The sequence below is a fragment of the Peromyscus californicus genome, unplaced genomic scaffold (assembly GCF_007827085.1).
Source record: "Peromyscus californicus insignis strain IS unplaced genomic scaffold, ASM782708v3 Scaffold_11__1_contigs__length_118956290, whole genome shotgun sequence".
In the NCBI taxonomy this organism is placed as follows: domain Eukaryota; kingdom Metazoa; phylum Chordata; class Mammalia; order Rodentia; family Cricetidae; genus Peromyscus; species Peromyscus californicus.
In genome coordinates, this window is record NW_026294402.1 from 93826081 (window position 1) to 93838947 (window position 12867).

A 12867-nucleotide genomic window follows, 5' to 3' on the forward strand; every position below is an offset into this window, starting at 1 on the left:
ATTCATTACCCACTGGCAGTAGAAGAAAAGTTTCTAGCCAGAAAGAAATGGTTCCAGGCAGAAATGTGGACATGGAGGAAGAAGTGAGGGGCACCTGAAAGGTCAATTTAAAAGCAAAATTGACAGCGGTATAGGCAGGTTGGGGGGACCCAAGAGCAGAGAGAAGCTCACCTCTGTAGCAGAGTTCTCAAAGGCCATGAATTTCTCAGAGACCTCAAACCACGAAGCATGAGGACAATAGAAAAAAGGCTCTCCAAGCTCGTAGGAGCTCACAGACTCTAGACCGACAGCTGTGGAGCCTACATGGGACCAACCTAGGACCTCTACATGTGGGCAACAATTGTGTAGCTTGGTCTGTATGGGGCCCCTAGCAGTGGGACCAGGGTCTGCCCCTGGCACATGAGCTGGCTTTTTGGAACCTACTTCCTATGGTGGGATGCCTTGCTCAGCCTTGATGCTGGGGGGAAGAGCTTGGTCCTGCCTCAAATTGATATGCCATGCTTTGTTGACTCCCACAGGAGGCCTTACCCTTTCTGAGGAGTCCATGGAGAGGGGTAGAAAGGAGGTGGAGGGAGGAAAAACTGTGGTTGGTAGGTAAATAAATTTTTTAAAAATTTAATAATAAAAAAAGAAAAGAAGGTCTCCACAAATGGGTGGCAGAACCTCATGGCATGTTCCCTTCCTCCAGTGAGAAAGAGACAAGGCAAGTCTGCCGCCTGGAGCATCGTTAGACAGAGGTGCCTCAGATATCAGAGGGATGTTCCCACGGTATATCAGCCAGGAACCACAGTGAAGCAACAGCAGGATCCCATTATACACCCCTCAGAACAACCCAAACCCACTACACTGACTGACACAGGCACATGCCAGCGAGGGTGTGGACAACAGGAGCTATCATTTCTTTCAGGGTGGGATGCAAAATGGAACATTTACTTTGGAAGACAATTTATACATTTATAATTATATAACAATTTATAATTACCTATAAAGCTGAAAATATTCTTACCAGCAATTGAGTTCCTGATATTTGCTTGGAGGAGTTGAAAGTTACGTCTACATAAAACTTTATACTTAGATGTTTTGGGCAGGTTTACTTCTAACTTCCAAAACTTGGAAGCGACCAGATATCCTTCCCTAGGTGGGTGAATAAATACACTTTGCTATATTCAAATGATGGTATGGATAAGATATGAATGAGCCTCTCAAGCCATACAACTTTGGATGTATGTTACTGAATGAAAGAAACCAGACTTTAGAGAATGCCTACTATGGGGATGGAGAGTAGTTAAGAGCACTGGCTGCTTTTCCAGGATACCAGTTCTATTCACAGCACTCATATGGCAGCTCATAACTGTCTGTGACTCCAGTTCCTAGAGATCTGACAGCCTCTTCTGGCTTCCATGGGCACCAGGCATGCATGTGGTACACATAAATACCTGCTGGCAAAACACTCATACACATAAAGTGAAAAATAAGTAATTTTTTTAAAAGGATGCCTACTGGATGAATTCATTCCTATGGCATTCTTGAAAGGTAAAGCCACCAAGACAATGAAGAGATCAGCAGTTGTCAGGGGCTAGCTGGGAGGTGGTGAGGAAGTGGAGCACAGAGGGGATTTCTAGGGTAGGGAAAGTATTCTGTGTGATGCAAGAATGGTTGATATATGCCATAACACATTTGCCAAAATACAGGGAGTTTTCAACACCAAGAATGAACTATGCTGCAGACATGTCCAATCTGTGGGTCTGCAGGCCACATGTGGCCAATGAGAGCTTTAAAATGCAGCCCAATACAAAATCATAAACTTATTTAAAGCACTATGAGATATACTTTGGTAACTCCATTGCACAGAATTCAGTGTGTATGAGCTTTGTAGATGACGACATGTCACAATGGCCAACAATTATACACACCTGATAGGTCATTATGGTACATCAATGTAGTTTTTCAATTATAACAAATATAAGACACTGGTGGAGGATGCTGATAATGGGGCAGCTATGCATATGTGTGGGCAAGGAAGGAAGGAGAAGACAGGCCAAAGGCCCCTGCAAAACTTGGGGCTGTAGTAGCCATGTGGATAGGCTGATAACCTGATACAGCTCAGAAGCCAGAATTGAGATGTGGTAAGGACCAGCAGTACCAAATGCCTCTCCACTGTGCACTGGCATTTGGTAAGTTCAATGTAGCTGCAGGGTAACTCTAATAATGGGGTACATGTTAGGAGGAAACCCAGAATAACAGTAACTGAGAACAACCCGAGTTTACCAGTTTGAAACGCAACTGGCCAAAGTTTAATTCTGACACCAGATGTAATGAATATTTCAAATAAAAATCACCTGTGTGGCATTATTTGTGGGAGTTTGGTGCCCATGACTGCAGAGCATGGGAAAGGGAGAAAAGGTAACTGCTTGCCTTAGAGGGCCAGGAAACTCCCAGAAGAGATGGTCACATACCAGCATGTGTAGATCTTAAAAACGTAACTGAAGAAAGTTAGAAATTAATGTGTAGACACCACCACCTGCCTGACACCATCCATGAGACACTTATTCCTGATAGTACACGGTCCCACCGATAAACTTATCATATTCAAACCATTTCAAAAAAGCCAGACTGGTGAACTTGCGAAACTCACCAGATCAATAAAGGGTGCCATATCCTCATTTGGGACCTCTAACACACCAACGGTGATGTTCTACTATGCTGACTTGTCATCTGACCAGCTGGTACCCATGCGTGCATGTGTGTGTGTATACTTTCTGTAAGGGGTAACATGAGGTCTAAGAGTTAATATTAGTAACTAAGATTGGAATAAAAGAATCCATAAGGAACTAGAGAGATGCTCAATGGTTAAGAGCACTGACTGCTCTTCCAGAGGACCTCGGTTCAATTCCCAGCAGTCACACACTGTGGCTCAAAAATGTCTGCAATAACAACCCCAGATCTTTTGACTTCTTTGGCACCAGGCATGCACATGCACATAGTGCTCAGACATATGTAGGAAAAAAAAAATTCATGCACATAAAATTAAAATAAGAATCTATGATGGCCAATGATCATGTTTGAAAGGACTGGTATTGGCACAAGACACCCCAAGACCAAGTTCTCAGCACAAAGGAGACTTATTTGCCTCAGAGGGACAGGGGGCAGTGAATAAGAGACAAAGACAGGAGATGGCAGACTAGGGAGAAGGGGAAAGGAACAAGGGAGAGGGGGGAGGGGTATTTGTCCTGGAGGGACAAAGGACCGCCTCTGGATAGAGAGGAATCAGATATGGCCCATAGGTAAAGGGCAGTTTATAAAGGTAAATGGGGAAACTGTGTGTTAATTTTTATTGGACAAGCTAATTATAGCAACCGAAGGGACAATTATAGCAAACAAAAGGAACTTTTGATTGCTGGATTTAGCTACTTTGATAGCTGGTCCTTAGTAGTCAGCCTCAGGGGGAGGAAGTGGCCAAATAAGGGAACAGACCTTGGTGGCTAGCTTTAGGAATGTAATCTAGTGGTTTCTCCCAAGGAAGAGGGAATGGGGGAAGGCCAAGGCCTGTCAGAGCCATGTTGGCCATGCTCAGGCCTGCTACAGCCCCTTCAATGTTATCAAAGAAAATCTGTATTACATGGTAAATTGCAGCTAACAAAACTAAATGTAGCTGATTTACTCACCCCAGACAGGGAACCCTGACAGACCAAAGTATGACTCCCACCACAGTCCAACTTGGTGAGCCAATGAGTTTTATTTAAGTTGTTATTTACAGGAGAAGAAATGACCTAAAGACAAATGCAGCACCAAGGCCCAGCCCAGCATGGGTGATAGTTCAGAAAACCTGGGAGCCTGGGGCATACTGTGCAGTCTGCAGGCAGCTCAGCAGGTTAAAGAGTGTCCCTTCCAGGACCTCAGTCGGTCTAACCTCTTCTAGGCAGTTCGGCTGGGTTCTGCTTCTTCCAGGCAGCTGGTCTGGCCTCAGTTTCTTCTTTGCAGCTCAGCTCTCTCTCATCTGAAAGGGACTCTGGCTGGGAGGGGCCTGGTGAATCTAGTCGCTTTCAGGGACTTCCTGAAAGCTATTTCTGTTGTTTACCTTCCTGTTCAGGAGCTGCCTGCAGGATGGACTGTTTCGGTCTCCGAGGACACTTACACAACAGTAGCTGGTAAATTTATTGCTACTCAATAAATGATGACATTGTGGAAAAACACAAACGTGTCTGTATTTCTGACCGTGTTCTCAAACACACAGTGCGTAAGAGAATGAATGATTTGAGTCTGTATTGTACGACAAGTGATCCCTGATTCTTGGAAAATGCCACTAGGGCAGCAGTTCTCAACCTCTGGGCTGAGACCCCTCTGGAAAGTCAAACGACCCTTTTATAGGGATCATTGAAAAAAACACAGATATTTACATTATGACTCACAACAGTAACAAAATTACACTTATGAAGTAGCACTGAAAATAATTTTATGGTTGGGGGTCAGCACAGCATGAGGAAGTGTATTAAAGGGTCGCAGCGTTAGGAAGGTTGAGAACCACTAGGGGAAGGGAAAGAGAGAGCTACTTCTGTCTCTCAGGGTCAAAGTTATCTCAGGATTGACTCAACTGCAGTTCTAGTCTGGATCATTCAGCTTCTCCGGGCAATCACTCCACGGAGGGAGGTTTCTGAGATGGAAAAAAAGACCAGAATAGGAATCTGGGAGCCAAGGCTGGTTGCCAGGGCTACCAAAACTCCTGTTCCATCAAATGCAGTGGAGGCCCTGCCAGGACTTGGTTCTCTCCCAGCTGAATGCTGGGACAGATGGTGGCACAGGACAAGATGTGGTGTGGCGGCAGCGGGGGCAGTTGATTAGGTAAGTGGATAACAGCACTGGGTCCAATAAATGCCTTTGCACAGATCTCCTATATCATTTTGCCCAAGATCACTAAGTGCTCAGGGCAGATTTGCAAACTTGTCTGTCCATTCCCTTGAAGCCACAGCCTGAGCGTACATGTGAGCTGGGGACCAAGCCCTCGTACATCCTTGTCCAGATCCTGCTATCACTGAGGCTCAGTTTCTCTCAGGAACGGGCCTCCTCTGGGGCATCCCTTCTCCCTTCATGCTGGGAAACACAACTCGAACTTAAACAAGACCCAGGCCCAGTCACTAAGTCGGACTCGTATTTTAAATATGGCTGCCGTGTTTGCAATGTTAATAAACTGGCCTTCCCATGCTCTCCCTGTAACAAAATGACTTGGAGCAGAGGCAAGAGGGACAGTGGCCGAGCAAGGAGCCTACGGCCTCCTTTTGGGTCATAAGCCCTACTGTGACTGGTGCAGGCCAGGGCCAACTCTTAGATTTGTGCTTCCCCATGCCAGGTATGGGGCGTGTGAGCCTCCGAGGCTCGGTCACAGGGTGGTAGTGGGCCAGCTTTCCCAGAATGTAGGTTTCACCGTATGAGTTGGAAGAACAAAGTTTTGCAGTTTCCTTCTTTTTTGGTTTGTTAGATTTTTTAAAAGATTTTATTCATTTTTATTTTATGTATATGAGTATTTGCCTCTGGGTATGTGTGTGCACCATGTGTGTGCCTTGTGCTCTCAGAGAATGGAACTCCATTTGGAACTGGGGTTACAGGTGGTTGTGAGCCACCATGTGGGTGCTAGGAAATGAACCCAGTCCTCTTCAAGAGCAGCAAGTGCTCTTAACCACTGAGCCATCTCTCCAACCCTTAATATTTATCTTATTTATTTATTTATTTATTTATTTATTTATTTATTTATTTATTTATTTATTTATTTATTTATTTATAAGAGCATCTTATGTATTCCAGGCTGGTCTTGAACTCACTATGTTGCCAAGAATCCCCTTGAATTTTTGATCCTCCTGCCGCCACCTCCTGAATGAAGGGAGGATCTCGGTACTGCTTTCCATGCCTTTCTTGTCAATGGCTGTCTTGCAGGCAGATGCAAACCGGATCCTGAATGCCTTGTTTCCTTTCTGTGACTCACATTTCTCAGGAATTTCTCAAAAGGTAGCATATAGTGAATCAGGGAAAGTCTGGAGCTTTGGTTCCCTGGGAATTTGCTGGGATAGATTATGTGGACATAAGGAGAACAGTATGCATCCAGAGTAGGTGACTCTAAGAGAATGGGCTAGTGCTGGCATCTCTGTATACACCAGTGTTGTGCTTGGCAGGGTCTAACTTTCTGGATGGCAAATATGGTGTCTTTTGACATTAACTGGTCATCATTTCCCAAACCTTAGGAGTTGGGTAGAGAAGAGTATGAATTGTTTGAGAAATATACATTTACTCAGAATCTGACCTTTTCAGTAATTTACATCTGATAAAAATGATGACATTGAAATTAATACTGTTCAAAGCATCCAATGGCTTTCTTCATTGAAAAATAAACTCCTGGCCAGGCGATGGTGGCGCATACCTTTTATCCCAGCACTTGGGAGGCAGAGGCAGGCGGATCTCTGTGAGTTTGAGGCCAGCCTGGTCTACAGAGCGAGTTCCAGGAAAGGTGCAAAACTACACAGAGAAATCCTGTCACAGAAGAAAAAAAAAAAGAAAGAAAGAAAAAGAAACTCCTTAATGAGCATTTCCTGGTCGCTGATGAGAGGCTGAGCTAGGGTAAAGGCTATTGTCTGCCTCAAGAGCAGTGTCTGGGACTCTAGATATGAGTCAGTCTAAATGACATTCTAAATATGGCATATAATATTCAAAAATGCACACAAATCTTTGAGATAAATATTAATGAAGTGTGGAGATCCTAGAGGGCCATTTAGCACAACACACTCAACTTGGGGGGGCGGGGCAGCTTGAGGAAGCTTCTGCTGCTGTGGGGGAAGAAGTCCTTATAATGGGGACCGTGGATTGGCAGCTCTGCCTCAGAAGTTTGTAAAGCCACCTAGTTGGGAAAGAAGCTCTGAGAAGAGTCTAGAAGGTCATGCTCTCCCTACTCCATTAATAGACAAAGTTTATTGCCTCTCTGGAGTGGTCAAGAATTATGAAGTGGGTGCCAAACCCTCAGCCTGTAGTCCCAGATATTTGGGAAGATAAGCTAGGAGTCTCACTTGAGCCCCGGAGTTTGAAGTCAGCCTGGGCAAATAGTTTGATCTCATCCCAAACAAAACATTGTGGTCTCTGATTTTTTTTTTTTACCCTCTTTGCAAGCTAACAAATAGCGCGTGCGCACACCCACACCCAGAGTTTCATAGGTGCTGGCAGAAGATGTGACGTTTCTAGGTCAGAGACAACGGAGAATGTATTAGTCAAAACAAAAACAGTACCAAGGTTTCTGGACCTTGGTTCCCCACGGGACCACAGAAAAGGGCTGGGGTGTGTCACAAGATAGGAATTCTAGCTTCAATAAATCAACACTCCTACATGGCGAGTAAATGTGCCTCTGCAGAGAACAGCGTATCTCTACCTTCCAAGGCTATAAGCAAACCTTTGCTTTGCTCTAGAAGAACACTATCTTTCAAGGCTGTGAAACATTCCTGAAAAGATCGTTAGGAATAAAGGCATCCAGCACTTCTTTTTGCACATGTTGATCATGAGGAGTTGTTGGGAAAACATGCCAGTGGATTGGAAGGTAAACATTATACAGAACAGCTCTCTGCCACTTGAACTTCTCAAGAAGCTAGAACAGTGGGCAGCACAGAGCTCATTAGTTCTCATCTCAATGGCAACCTGAGACTCTGTGATAAAATATGCACTAGGAAGGCTGGGCGGTGGTGGCGCATGCCTTTAACCCCAGCACTTGGGAGGCAGAGCCAGGCGGATCTCTGTGAGTTCGAGGCCAGCCTGGACTACCAAGTGAGTTCCAGGAAAGGCGCAAAGCTTCACAGAGAAACCCTGTCTCAAAAAAACCGAAAAAAAAAAAAATATGCACTAGGAAGTCCCACCAGGGCTCAGCAGTTTGATGATAATGCTAACTGACTTCTGTAACTTGAAGAAAATACAGCACAGTGGATATAGGTTGTCAGGCTCAGAGAGACATTTTATAACTCATTGTCTTGTTGGCAAAGTCATCACAGCCCGGGTATCACACGCCTTTTATCCCAGCACTGGGGAGGCGGTGGCAGACAGATCTCTTTGGGTTCAAGGTCAGTCTGGTCTATAGAGTGAAACCCTGTGTGGTAGTTTGAATGTAATTGCCCCCCCCCATAAGCTCATATGGGGGTGGCACTATTAGGAGCTGTGGCTTTATTGGAGTAGGTTTGGCCTTGTTGGAGGAAGTGTGTCACTGTGAGAATGGGCTCTGAGGTCTCCTATGCTCAAGCTATGCTCAGTGTAGACACAGTTCACTTCCTGTTGCCTATGGATCAAGATATAGGACTCTCAGCTCCTCCCGCACCATGCCTGCCTGCATGCCACGTGTTTCCTCACCATAATGACAATGGACTAAACCTCTGAAACTGTAAGCCACCCAAATTAAATGTTTTCCTTTATAAAAGTTGCCATGGTCATGGTGTCTCTTCACAGCAATTGAAACCCTAACTAAGACACCCTGTCTCAAACAACACAACAACAACAACAATGACAAAAGTCATCCCAGCGATCAACAACAAAATACTGTATATGGACAGCACTAATTAGAATAAGGAATTTATTGATAACAATAAGAAGACATGAAAGGCAGGGTGGGGACATTAGCGAGAGCTGGAGGGAGGTAATGGTGGATGGATATGATCAAAATATGTTGTATAAATGTATGACATTATCCAAGAATAAATAAAAGTATATTACTTAAAACTACTAGCAATCAATAGTAGGTTTAGCAAGATCTCAGAACAGTAGTCAATCTGGGAAACAAGCAGGTGTATCTCCATGCTCTTGCAGCAGATAATTGAAAATGAAGTTAAGAAATAAAATGTTTCAGCGCTGGAGAGACGGCTCATTGAGAGTGCTTTCTGCTCTTCCAGAGGACTTGAGTTCAGTTCCCAGCTCCAGCTCCGGGGATAACCTGACTCCTCTGGCCTCCATAGACACTCTTGCACACCTGATCCCACACAAATATACATAAATAAAAATAAATCTTTTTTTAAAGGAATAGAATGTTTCAATAATAATGAGGAACACAAAATGCAAATGACTTTTGATTTTTCAACAACTAGGAAAATATTGTTGAAATAAAAGAAAAATAGAAGTCCGATGATTCAACTTGGTCTAGATGCCCAAAACCCTGGATTCTATCCCCAGCACCAGGAAGAAGGACTAGAGATCACCCTGTTTGCAGATTGGGTGACTCAACATCAATAAAACGTCAGTTCTCCCCGAGCTAATCTTTAGAGTCAGCACAATCCTACTCAAATTTAACAGAATTTTTCAAAAAACATTAACAGGCTGACTCTGAAGATTGTATGAAAATCAAAGTAATTAAAAATAACCAAAGGAATGTTGAAAAGGAAAACATGTATAGAAATGCTATAATTAAACATACTGCTTTGTATACTAAGTTAAAAGATAAAATAAAATAAAATTGAATGACTTTGATTATGTGGTTTTTTTTTTTTTTTTTTTTTTTTTGGTTTCTCGAGACAGGGTTTCTCTGTGTAGCTTTGCGCCTTTCCTGGAACTCGCTCTGTAGACCAGGCTGGCCTCGAACTCACAGAGATCCGCCTGGCTCTGCCTCCCGAGTGCTGGGATTAAAGGCGTGCGCCACTACCGCCCAGCCTTGATTATGTGGTTTTAAGATAACCTTAATTGTTATCTAATGGCCAATAATAGCACAAAAAAAGAACCTTAAAAAAAATCTCACACTAGTATAATCAGTTGATTTTTTTTTAAGATAGGGTCTCACTCTATAGCCCTGGCTTGCCTAAAACTTGCTATTTAGACCAGGCTGACCTGGATCCGATAGAGATCCACCTGCCTCTGCTTCCTGAGTGTTAGGGATTAAAGGTGTGTACCACCATGCCTGGCCTAGCCAGATGATTTTTTTTTTTTTTACAAAAGAGAAAGCAATTCAGTGAAAAAAAAAAAAAGTAACTCTTCTGGACACCTCTTGCTCACACAGCCAGAAATACATGTGGGAATACGAGCCATGACTCCTCCCTCACATCCCAGGCAAAAATTAGTTTGAAGCAAAGTATGGTTCACCAAGACTGTGGAATAAATGCACATCCATGCAGAAGAAATAAATTATGAATGCATGCAGCAACTGGGATGGTAGCCAGGGGGATTTCAAATTCCAAGGGAATTATATCAGATGAGCAAGCTGGTCCCCAGAAGATCGCATGTTACATGATATGGCTTATATAACTTTATATAACTTTTTCTAATGACAAAAGCTTAGATACAGAGAAGAGAACAACAATTGCTGGAGGTTAAGGGTAGGGCTGGGAAGACACCCAGGAGGAAGGTGGGCGTGGTTATAAAGGGCAACATAATGTTCCTTTGTTCACAATTCTGAATGGCAGTGAATACACCAACTTGTGCAAGGATTAGGATGTTTATAGAGAGAGTGCGCGCGCACACACACACACACACACACACACACACACACACACACACACACACACACACCAGGACAGCAACCAGCACCGAGGCCATCTGAGATGAATGAACTGTGCAGCCATCACTAATCTGTTTGTGATAGCCTACTAAAAATTTTTTAAAATGTTACCACTGAGAGAAACCCAGCAGAGCCCACAAAGGATTTTTCTGTGCTATTTGCTACAACCATAGTAAGAAACAATTATCAAAGTAAAACTTTCAACTAAAACTTGAAATTAAGTTGGGCAGAATTCTGTGCACTTAGAATGGCAGCTACTGCCAGGCAGTGGTGGCGCACACCTTTAATCCTAGCACCCGGGAGGCAGAGGCAGGCAGATCTCCGTGAGTTCGAGCCGGGGCTACAGCATGAGTTCCAGGAAAGGCTCCAAAGGTACACAGAGAAACCCTGTCTCAAAACAAAACAAACCAACCAACCAACCAAAGAATGACTTCTACTGGATAGGATGAAGGGTTATTTGAACTCATAAGTTCAAGCAGCCTGAGCAACAGCGGAAGACTAAGGACAGGGAACCATAAGCCTAAATGTAGAGGTAACTCACCCCATCCCTTTCCAGCATGTGTATGTATGTGTGCCTCAGTGAATGGATATGTGTGCAGGGGGTATGGGATCCCCTGAAAGTAGAGTTACAGGCGACTGGAAGCCACCATGTGGGCGTCAGGAACTGAACTTAGGTCCTCTGTAAGAGCAGTAAGTGTTCCAAACCGCTGAGTCATCCTTCCAGCCCCTAAAGGCCCTCAGAGGTAACTTTGTAATATTTATTTTCATTATATTTTTTTCTTATAATTCCAAGACTTGGAGCTTTTTATAACTCTTTGAAAACAGTGATAGCCAGGCTTCATGACTTGCGGGTAGGCAAAGATTAGGACAAAAAAAGCAATGAGCACTGTTGCAGGATATTTGAGCTCACTGTGAAATCCGAGACTGTGTTAACAAAAGCAACCTTGGATCAGGGGGCAGAGCCAGCCACTAGTTGACAGGAATTGGCCATAGAGGGTAACAGAGAAGCCGGGAAGATAGATAGAGAGGCCCACAGGAAGGAGTAGGGAGGGACTTGGAGATTCTTTTTTGGTTTGGGTCAAGTGGAGAGATGCTCTCTTGCTGGGTCTCTGGACAATAAGGAAGGTCTGCTGGTTGCTTCTTGGCTTTTCTGATCTAGCAGGTTTTCACCCCAACATCTGACTCCTGAGTCTTCATTGGTAAATAGAACAATAGAGACTTAGTTAAAAACTACATTTGGCGTCAGGGGTCAAGTCAGTGCCAGTGGGACTGTCCGGCCAGGCTGCAGCCTGAGTGGCGGGACTCTGTGGGCTGCGGGGCGCAGAAGGTAGTTAAAGTATCAGTATTCAGGTACCGCCACTAAGCCCACTGGAAAACAACAAAACATGGCATACAATTTGGGTAAATTGTAGTTCATCAAGCTATGGCGGTCCATACCTACAATCCCAGCACCATGGAGAATCACAAGTTAAGGCCAGCCTGAGCTAAATAATGAAAGAAAAGAGTGGCACTCACCTCTTCCAATCTGACTGAGGAAAACTAATCAAATAGCTCCACCAGGATGCAAGGGATGTGGGTGGGATGGCCACTGTGGTCTTTGCCTGGAGCTACTGCCCAGCACCGTCAATCTTTTCTACAACATTCCTGGATGGCCAGAATTATATTCCTCATTAAAAATGAGAAACTGAGGCTGAAGAAGGATACACTTGGTCCAGGCTTGCGGAGCGTTTACCCACCAACCCCACAGCTCCCTAGAGTTTTCTTAAGTGTGAGCAGCAGGAAATATTAGATACAAGGATTTATATTGCGGAGATAAACAGAAAATAAAGGATAGCCTCGAGAGGGCCTAGGACCCTTTCCTACAGGCCCTGACGGTCTCTGCCCCAGGGTATTTATAGAGACGCTAAGGGGTGGAGCAAAAGACCTCCTCCCCCAGCACAGCCAAGTGCAGACCATCTCAGACACCTGCACTCAGGCCCGTGGTCCTAATCATCCTCTATGGGGACATGCTGGGTAAAGCCATGAGGAACCTGAAAATGGGCTCCCACACAGGCTTGCCTTTTCCAGGCTTGGGGGTGTGTGTGTGTGTGGAGGGGAGGGGCGTAGAAGATGTGGCATCCAGCCAAATCCGTCTGACTGAGAAGTTTTCAGTTCTGCCTTTGTGATTCTATTTCCTTATCGTTTAAGATTAAAAACTGAAGATGGCACACGGCCCAATTTAGTAGATGATTTGTTCTTCGTTCCACACAGTTCCATCAGCTCTGGGGCCGTTTGATGAAGATGTGCCTGCTGATTTGAGTCTCAGAGGGGGTTTCTTTGAGCAAGTCACCACCTTGTGGCAAAGAGCATGACTTGCAGGACGAAAGTTAATCTTG